Source organism: Gekko japonicus, unplaced genomic scaffold, assembly GCF_001447785.1.
Source record: "Gekko japonicus isolate JY-2015 unplaced genomic scaffold, Gekko_japonicus_V1.1 scaffold1203, whole genome shotgun sequence".
Lineage (NCBI taxonomy): Eukaryota > Metazoa > Chordata > Lepidosauria > Squamata > Gekkonidae > Gekko > Gekko japonicus.
In genome coordinates this window covers 247,745-257,769 of record NW_015174878.1, presented here as the reverse complement: position 1 = coordinate 257,769, position 10,025 = coordinate 247,745, and the positions used below count along the sequence as shown (strand labels likewise).

Here is a 10,025-nt window from a genome sequence, read left to right as displayed (position 1 = left end):
ATCTACAAAAAGAGCCCTGCTGCTATTAATTGACGGTGTTCATATGTATTTCAAATTATCAGTGGGAGGGTTGTAGCAGTGTGCCTTGCTTGGATACCCTTGTTCTACTGCCAGCCATCTTATTTGCTGTGCGATAAAATGATTCATTTTATAAAGAAAGATCTTGAGTTAAATATTTTAATGCAGAATGTACTTTAATGGAAACAAGCAAGAGGAGTGAAAGTGTACGTTTCAACGCAGATATATGTGGCAAGGATATTTCAGAACATGGCTTGCCGCGTTGGATCAGATCAAAAGTTTCTCTCGCCCAGCGCTCTGCCTTCTCCAGTGGGCAGCCATGTTCCTCAGAGAAGCCCACAAGCAGGGTGTGTAGAGGAGCCACCCCCTGTTGTTTCCCCCTCGGCATCTAATAATCAGAGGCAGTCTACCTCTGAACATAGAGGTACCATCCTTAGTTCTTACTAACCCCAAACAGAGGACTAGTCTATGTGTTGGCTGACCAGGTGGGGATGGAGAGTAGGGTGCGCGCAGACACTGCCCCCACTTCGGTGTGATCTCTGAGTGGTGGAAATGATGTTCGTTTGTGAAGGATGTGTTTGCGCATGCACTCATGTACACGCACTCATGTCTGCTGCCCCTTCCTGCATGGTCAGTCAATGCACAGATGGGTCTGTACAGGTTAATCGCTCTTTGTAGACCTACCCTCCACGGATTGGTCTAAAGCATCAAAAAGCCATCCAAGCTAATGGCTCTCCCTATGTTATGATAGTGAACTCCCCCTCCCTCCCTCCCTCCCTCCCTCCCTCTTCCTTCCTTCCTTCCTTCCTTCCGTCTGCCAGAAAGGGGCTTAAACAGCTGCCTTAAACTTGTGATATTGTCACTACACCATTGATTTCAAGGGATGTTGTGAATGATAATTAAGCTTTCCTTCTGGGAAATGTGTCTTCCATTACTAATTTTCCCTTGGGGAAAGTTATTTAGAAAAGTTATATTCCACTGCTCCAGACAAGTGTTTTATGCAGCTCACAAAATCATAATAGAAGTGTCACAAGTTATCAAGAAAACCTCTTAATTTATTAAGATACTATTTTTAGTAAAGCCCCCGGTATACTACTCAAATTCTTGCTTCCGAAAAGCACACCGGGGTTCCTCAAAACACAGTCTGACAACTGCTGGTAAATTGTTTTCTCTTTCACCCAACTGTTTTGCTTTTTTGATAGGTTGTTCGTCTAGAAATGTGTGGAATAAATGCTTGATTTTTCTAGGGCGTTAGGGAATAGGAATGAACATTTATGTTTTAGAGGGAAACTTTGGATATACTTGAAGGACTTGTAGAAAGTGTTCCTAGATCAATGGTATGAAGACCAAACTCAGTGTGATGCAGAAAGACATGGAATGTCTCCCGAGAGCTATTTTAAAATATATATATATTTTAATTCAGCCATCAGGAGGAATGATACATCCTCATGCATTAGAAAGCAGCTGGTTTGGGTCTGCAGAGTGTGAGCATCTTGGTCCCACATCACAGTTTTAGTGTCCCCTGCAGCTTTGGCTGGATGAACATTGTCAGGAGAACCTCTATCTCCTACATCACCCCTGAGTTTTAGAGGTCAGGAGAGCTCCCCAAAACAACAAACTCAAATGAAGATTATGGAAACATAGTATATTTGAAAGCCATGGCCAGTGTTTGCAGATCGTCTGTGCCTCGTTGTTCCATCATCATCCACGGTCTCTGTTCCAGTGATGCTTTTATCCAGGTTACTGCGGACGTCGGTGGCGGAAGCTAGTACTCCGACTGCCAATGGGATAACGACAGTTGTGACCACTGCTACCATAGCAGGGGGAGCCACAGCTGTGGCGAGAAAGGCTATAGCCGGAGCGATATCCAGTGTGCCGGCAAGAAGGAGTAGGATATGGGTTGTAGGAACCATAACGGTACCCACTCGGACGACAACTGTGTGCGCCTCTGACATAGCCACAGCCATAGCAGCGAGGGGTGCATGTTGCCCGGAGTCTGTAGGAAATCATCTCGGCAGAAGAAAAGTGAGTCTGCAACAACGCAAGAGAAAGCAAAATCAGAAGAATAGGGTGGAGATAATTTTTTACATGCTGGCTAGCGTAACGTGACAATCACCTTTCATGAAAGAAAGGCGGGCAAAAAGTATTGTGAATGAATGAATCAATCAATCAATAACAGAACTGTACCAATTTTCTTGCACTCACTTTCTCATTGAGGCCTTTTCTGCATTCTCCTCTTAATGCATGTTCACAGTGGTGTTCTCCAAGCAATTCTGCACTAAATTGAATTCAGCCTTCTTTTAAATCCAGTTCCCCCCCCCCCGTACTAAAATCGAGTTCAACCTTCTTTTTATTCCAGGTTTCCCTCCCCCTTCTGTATTACATTACTTCCTGTCAGTGGTAAACCCGGTTTCAGCCTGCTGTTGTCCCGGATTATTTGGATGCTGTTTTGCCATGGATCAGAAGTCCATCAGTGGCTATTAGGCACAAGGTATAGATAGGAACTCACAGGCTGGGGCAGGTGATGCACTGTATTCTTGGTGCTTGGGGGGGTCAACAGTGGGAGGGCTTCTAGTGTCCTGGCCCCACTGGTGGACCTCCTGATGGCACCTGGTATTTTTGGCCACTGTGTGACACAGAGTGTTGGACTGGATGGGCCATTGGCCTGATCCAACATTGGCTTCTCTTAGGTTCTTATGTTCTTGTATGACTTAAATTGCCTTGACTCAAACACAGAGAAAATCTGGAGTGGCAGGCAAATGGGGAAAGGATCTTAAATTGAAGTCCAGTAGCATCTTTGTGACCATGAAGATTTTCAGGGCATGGGCTTTCAAGAGTCAAGTCTCCCTTCTTCTGGGACATTGAAAGTGCTGTTGGTCTCAAATCCAGCCATTCTACTGCACGCTAACACAGCTACCCTGTGAATTTCTCATGTTCAACATTAGTGATGTGTCAGACAACGAATATATATTACATAAAAGGTAAAGGTAAAGGTTCCCTTGCTCTAAAGCCAGTCAAATCCGACTCTAGGATTGCAGTGCTCATCTCAGTTTCCAAGCCGAAGAGCCAGTGCTGTCCGAAGACATTTCCGTGGTCATGTGGCAGGCATGACTAAACACCAAGGCGCACGGAATGCTGTTACCTTCCCACCGAAGTGGTACCTATTTATCTACTGGCAATTTCTTGCTTTCTAACTGCTAGGTTGGCAGGAGCTGGAACTAGAGACGCCAATGTTGGATCAGGCCAAAGACCCATCCAGTCCAACACTCTGTATCACACAGTGGCCAGAAATACCAGTTCCATCAGGAGGTCCACCAGTGGGGCCAGGACATTAGAAGCCCTCTCACTGTTGACCCCCCAAAGCACCAAGAAGACAGAGCATCACTTGCCCCAGAGCCCCTATCTATACCTTGTGGCTAATAGCCACTGATGGACCTCTGGAATTCTGCCAGAAGACCTCCCCACCCCCACTAGGAGTGTGAGACCCCCACTGGAAGGGTAGACATGGTGCTCAAGAATTCTCAGTTCAAATACAAAGAACAAATAGCAAAAGAAGGAGGTCACTTAAGAGAGAAAATGGCCTATGATCAACTAATTTCGGTGAAATTGCAGGAGACCTAAAACATTTATTAGGGAAAATATATAAAATTCTATATCAATACAAAACAGAAACTCAGCAAGTGAAAGACTGTATGATTAAATGGATGAAAAACGTCTGAGATAATATTTCTATGAGCCAGTGGGAAAACTCATGGACTAAAGAAATCAAATTTACCAAGACTTAATATTAAAGGAGAATTGCTATAAAATGTTTTTAGATGGTATATCACACCCAAAGAAATTGCAAAAACCAATAAGAGTTATAATGGAAAATGCTGGAAATGTCAAAGTAGAGATGCAACATGTTATTATATGTGCTGGACATGTAAGAAATCAAGTCTATATTGGATAAAGATCCATTAAGAGATACAAAAGATACTTAAATTGAAGTTTGCAATGGACCCAAAAATGTTATTAATATTTTACTAAGTAATATTACAAGAACACATAACTATATGGTAACAGTAGCAAGAGTGATATTTGCATCTAAATGGAAGGTGGGAAAATGCCCAGAACTGATGGACTGGAAGAACAAATTAATTGAATATGCAACAATGGCTAAACTAAAATCTTATTTACATGATGGATTGAATTTAGAATTTCAAGAAAAATGGAAACCACTTTTTGACTATATAGTTGAAAATTAAGACTGAATTTTTAAAGTGGAGAATGATTACGAGATAGAATCAGGCAATACATGTTCATAATAATGAAATGTATGATGAAATATGAAGCAATGAAGAAAAGATAGAATATAGATAAAAGAGAAGTGAAACTTTAGAGTATATATAAACAAATCTTATGCAACCAACTAAGTTCTGATTGACAACTGTAATAAATTGATTAGTATGTGGGGAGGGTGGTATATAAACCTAATAAAATACAAATAAAATAAAATATGTAGGAATTAGACATAATAGATAAAGTAGATGACCATAAATAATTGCCTATGCTCATGTCTATTCTTATGTCTATGTTTGTCTATGTATAATTGCAGTAATGCATTGTTTATTCCTTTTTGTTTGTTTTCCCAAGGGCCTCCCCAAATCCAAGTTCTTTGGCAAGCAGGCATGCAAAACTGCCTCAAAGCACCTCCAAACGACACATACCAAAATCTCTGTGTGATTTATCCTGAACCTCTTTCTTCCCTTTTGTTATATTTATTATATGTAGGACATTTTCTCCGCCAACTTTGATATGAAGAGCTCTCACTCCCTTAAATGCTTAAGTCTATCTTCCCTTGGCAGAACATACCTGTGATGTTCCTTCCTGCTGTTTAGGCCTTTTGTGTAAGCCTGCTCAAAGCCTTGAGTCTCAGTTTGAAAGGTAGACGAGGAAAGCTCGGTGAGTGCAGCAAGCAGAGAAGGAGCCCCTAGTTTAAAAAAACCAAAACAATTAGATTCTCTTTTAATATACAAAAGATCCAATCTGAACCCAACATTCAACCAAAGGCTCTTCTAAATCCTAATCATGTCATAATCAAATTTTGTGCTGTCACGTTGTTTCTGACTTAGGGCAACCCTATGACTCAGTGACCTCCAAAATGCCTTGCTCAGGTATGAGAAACTGGAGGCCAAAAAGAAAAAGAAAAAAAAAAGAAATATGGAAACAGGCCAGTAGTTCTTACTGTTTACTAGATAATAACTACTGCCACCATAACAGCAACATGGCGGTTGTAGATGCTCCATTTTGTTCTCTGCTAATGTTGGGACTTGATTTGATATTGGTCTACTGATTTGGTTGTGGTAGAAAATGTCGTCAAGATGCAAGCAACTTATGGCGACCCCGTAAGGTTTTCAAGGCAAGAGATGTTAAGAGGTAGTTTGCCATTGTCTGGCTCTGCAAAATGAGCCTGAACGTCTATGGTGGTCTACCATCCAAATACTAACCAGGGCCAATCATAGAATCATAGAGTTGGAAGGGGCCATATAGACCATCCAGTCCAGGGGTGTCAAACTCACTGGAAATGTGTTATTTAAAGTTTTAAAAAATCTTAAATTGTGTTTGTCTGTGTCTTTCCTAAAGTTTATATCTCCACTACCTGGCATTACCTTTTATGACACACATGGCCTGGCCCAACAAGGTCTCATTTAGATCCAGCCCTCGTAACAAATGAGCTCAACACCCCTGTCCAACTCCCTGCCCAATGCAGGACCAGCCTAAAGCATCTCTGACAAATATTCGTCCAGCCTCTTCTTGAAAGCTGTCACTGAAGAGGAGCTCACCACCTCCCTAGGCGGCTGATTCCACCTTTGAACCACTCTGACTGTGAAAAAGCATTTCCTAATATCCAGCCGATACCTTTCTCCATGTAATTTAAACCCGTTGCTTCAGGTCCTCTCCTCTGCTGCCAATTGGAACAACTCCTTGCCTTCCTCTAAATGGCAGCTTTTCAAATGATGACATTGGGCTAGTCTGGGCCAACCAGACCACAGCCTGCTATTCCACTCTCTGATTTTTTTTGTTGTTTGTGTGATTCTACATTTATTCTTTTTTATTTTATTTATTTTAAAATATTTATTTATCTATTCCCATTTATAGCCCGCCCTTCCCAGAAGCGGGCTTAGGGTGGGCAACAACACTTCATCCATGCAAAACTTATCAGTTAATACAATAACATTAAAATTTCAAACATCATCATACATATTACAATGGCAGTCACAGCTGATAGCTGCGTTTCCACCCAATCAGGGTCCCAAGGTGGTGAATGCAAAAACTTTTCAACATTTGAACAATTTGGGAAATTTGGGAAATTTTGAAAATAAATATTGAATTAAAACCAGAGATTTATTTGTTAAATATAATACCAGGTGACCAACTAACACACCGAGAGCTGTACATCCTGCTACATATCTTAACAATTTCTAGGATTTTGATAGCAAAATACTGGAAGACGGATGGACTACCTGATCAAGAAGAAATAGTGTTTAAATTAATGGAAGCAGCGGAAATGGATAAAATACATGCTCAAGTGCATAGAATTGAAGATAATATTGCAATTAAAATGGCTAAGAGTTAAAAAATGGATAGAAAATAATGTATAGATGACTCCAATTTAAGAAATCGAATGATGTAATGATTTTGTACATATGGATAAAAACCAATAAAGATTTTTTTTAAAAACAAACATTTGAACAATTAAAAACATTTAAACTTATAAAACAACTCAATAAATAATCATCACATAGTTTGTGACTTCTTAAAACTAAACTGTATCATTTAAAATAATTATTATTTCCCATTTCTGAAGATCAAGCATTATCCTTTATTGAATTTCCCCCCCACTTTTTGCTGATCTGATTTATTTACCCTGTTCTGTCGGCCCTACTGGCTTCTATTCATTTATTTATACATTAAAATATTTATATCCGGCCTTTCCTCCTTGTTACTTCTTCCACTCTCCACTTTCAGTTCCTTCCCTGCCAGCTGCAAACCCAAGAGTGGGATTGTGCGGATCTGTTCCACTGATAATGGCTATTCCCCACCCACTCTCCAAACAAGAAGCCTTCCCCTTAGGCAAGAGGTTCTTGCTGTTTAGAATAAATATCTGGGATTCTGACTCGAGACACTCCCGCACTGTGTGTGTCCCTAATGTCTTGGGTTCCCTCACCCCTTTTCCCACATGTGTTTTGTTCCCAAAAGCAAAACACATTGGGGGGGGGGGACCCTGAAGCAACAGGACAAACGAGTGACACAAATGACAGTGCGGAAGTGGCCTTGGAAAGCAACCCAGGTCGAGTTTCCAGTAAAGGACGAGTATGAGGAGGATGCCTTCAGAATTTCAGTCTGAAGGATTTCAAGGGAAATTTAGAGATCAAATACCCAGAAGAAAGCACCAAGGTGCTGTGAAGAGTTTTAAGAAGACCAAAGGAATCTCCCAGGAGGTTGTGCAGGTATTCTGGAGAGGTGGCACATAAATTGTTCTAAATGCATAAAGAAATAAATACCTTTGTGTAACATAAATCCCTCCAACAAATTGGACTTACCTGTACCACGGAGAGCACCAAGCGTAAGGAAGCTTTTGAAAGCTCTCAGGCTTGCTGATCTTTTTATAGAACTTCCTTGGGCACTGGAAGAACATGAGCTACCCTTCTTGCCAAGATACCTAATTAACCAGAAGAGAAAAGTTAGCACCTGCTTATTTGCTTAAAGTGATTTAATTATTTTTTGTCTTATTTTTTTAAAATAATATTGTGTAGGCCGGGCTCGTTATTACAACCTGGCAATCACTTTAATTTTAAAAGATTAAAGGTTCTCTTGTTTTCTGTGTATAATAGACTTAGAATAACATTACCCAGTCAGGTAGCTTACTTCAAGGCATATTTTGACCTTTCTGGCTCAGACACAACATAAGACATTAAGGATATAAGGAGGACATTGCAAGATCAGGTCACAGGCAGTGTTCCCTCTAAGCTGAGTTAGTGTGAGCTATCTCATAGTTATTTAGCCTCCAGCTCACCCATTTTTGCCTCAACTCAGGAAGGAGGGCTCCAGAGCAAACTGATTTATGCAGCAGCCAAATCAGTTGCTCACAATTTGAATGCCGGTAGTACACCAAGTTGAATTTTTGCTCACAAGACTCCACCGCTTAGAGGGAATATTGGTCACAGGTCCACCTAGCATGGCATTCTTTGTCCCATACTGATAGATCAAGATAGGTAGCCATGTTAGTCTGTCTGTAGCAGCAGGAAAGAGTAAGAGTCCAGTAGCACCTTAAAGAGACTAACAAAATCTGTGGCAGGGTATGAGCTTTTTTGTGAGTCACTGCTCCAGAGAACTGAAGAAGTGAGCAGTGACCTACAAAAGCTCATATCCTGCCACAAATTGAGTTAGTCTTTAAGGTGCTACTGGACTCTTACTCTTTCATCCATACTAGCAGCCCATGAAGGCAGAACACCACCATCTCCTGTGCGGTGTTCTCCAGGAGTTGGTATTCAGACTGAGACCGCTCCTGAGCATAAAGGTAGCAGCATCATGCCTACTGATAGACCGATCCTTCCTGCATTTCCCTTTGAAAGGACTGGTGCTGCTCTAACATGGATAGCCCAGGCTAGCTCGATCTCATCAGATCTTGGAAGCTAAGGACAGATGGTCCGGGTTAGTATTTGGATGTGAGACCACCAGGGAAGTGCAGGACCATGACACCGAGGCAGGCAATGGGAAACCATCTCTGAATGTCTCTTGCCTTGAAAATCCTGTGGGGTCACAATAAGAAAGGGAGAGAGAGAGAGAAGCAAGTGTTGAACAGATCAGGTGCAGAGGAGAGCAACGAGTGTGGTCTGGGACCTGGAGACCAAGCCATATGCAGAAAGGCTGAGGGACTTGGGAAGGTTCAGTCTGGAGAAGAGGAGGTGCGGGGGGCATGATAGCTCTCATGAAGTATTGGAAGGGCTGTCACTTTGAGGAGGGCAGGGAGCTGTTCCTGTTGGCAGCAGAGGAGAGGACTCGCAAGAATGAGTTGAAATTAAGGGCAGGAAGGTACCGGCTGGATCTTAGGAAAAACCTTTTTTACAGTACAAGTTGTGCAACAGTGGCATCATCTGCCTAGAGAGGTGGTGAGCTCCCCCTCCCTAGCCGTCTTTAAGCAGCATCTGGACCAACATTTGTCAGGGATGTTCTAGGCTGATCCTGCATTGAGCCAGGGGTTGGACTAGATGGCCTATATGGCCCCTTCCAACTCAGTGATTCGATGATTCCATGACACTATGGACATTACATGACATGGCAAAGTTTCCTCTATCCATTTTCTTCTCAGAATGCATCACTTTTAAAATGTGCATCATGCTCCCCCCAGTAATCCCCCCCATATAACTGCAGGACTGTCATCGGAAGGTTGTTGTTGTTCAGTCGCAAAGTCGAGTCCGACTCTTTGCGACCCCATGGACCAGCTCCCTCCAGGCCCTCCGGTCTTCCGCCATCCTCTGAAGTTTGCTCAACTTCATGTTCGTTGCATCGATGACACTCAAGAGTCTTCGGAAGGTACCACACTGTAAATCACCAGTTGCTAGTGTTGAACATTCTCTGTTGTGAATCCCACTGAGTGACATGGTTTGTGGCTGAGTAGGATGCTTCAGATTTCACCATGAATGCATCCAACAGTCAAATTTGCCTTGTCCTGAAGTATCATTCAGATGCAAGTTGATTATTCGATTATTCGATCGGTTTGTGCCGAATGCCACAAATGCCCGCAAGGATGCTGCTGATTCAAACTGATTGGTGGCCATTAGCATCATTGAAGACTACCTTGATGAATACTGAAGGGGAGGATTTCATTGACATTAATTTATGATAATTTTTATATGATTTTATCCTTTATTCTATACTTCATGTTCACAGACCAATGAGTCATAAGCAAACAAGTTTGACAGCCCATATGGTACAGGATAATACAGTTCAACAATGCAGAA

At 41.9% G+C, this 10,025-nt stretch overlaps 1 long non-coding RNA gene across 1 annotated transcript; it reads right to left on the bottom strand.

Annotated features, from left to right (window-relative positions):
* Window positions 1–822: 822 nt before the first annotated feature.
* Window positions 823–7,692, bottom strand: LOC107121858. Its single transcript, XR_001482880.1, has 3 exons — window positions 7,605–7,692; window positions 4,873–4,990; window positions 823–2,049 (listed from the first exon to the last, which is right to left on the bottom strand). It is a non-coding gene; the product is annotated as an uncharacterized LOC107121858 (long non-coding RNA).
* Window positions 7,693–10,025: the final 2,333 nt, after the last annotated feature.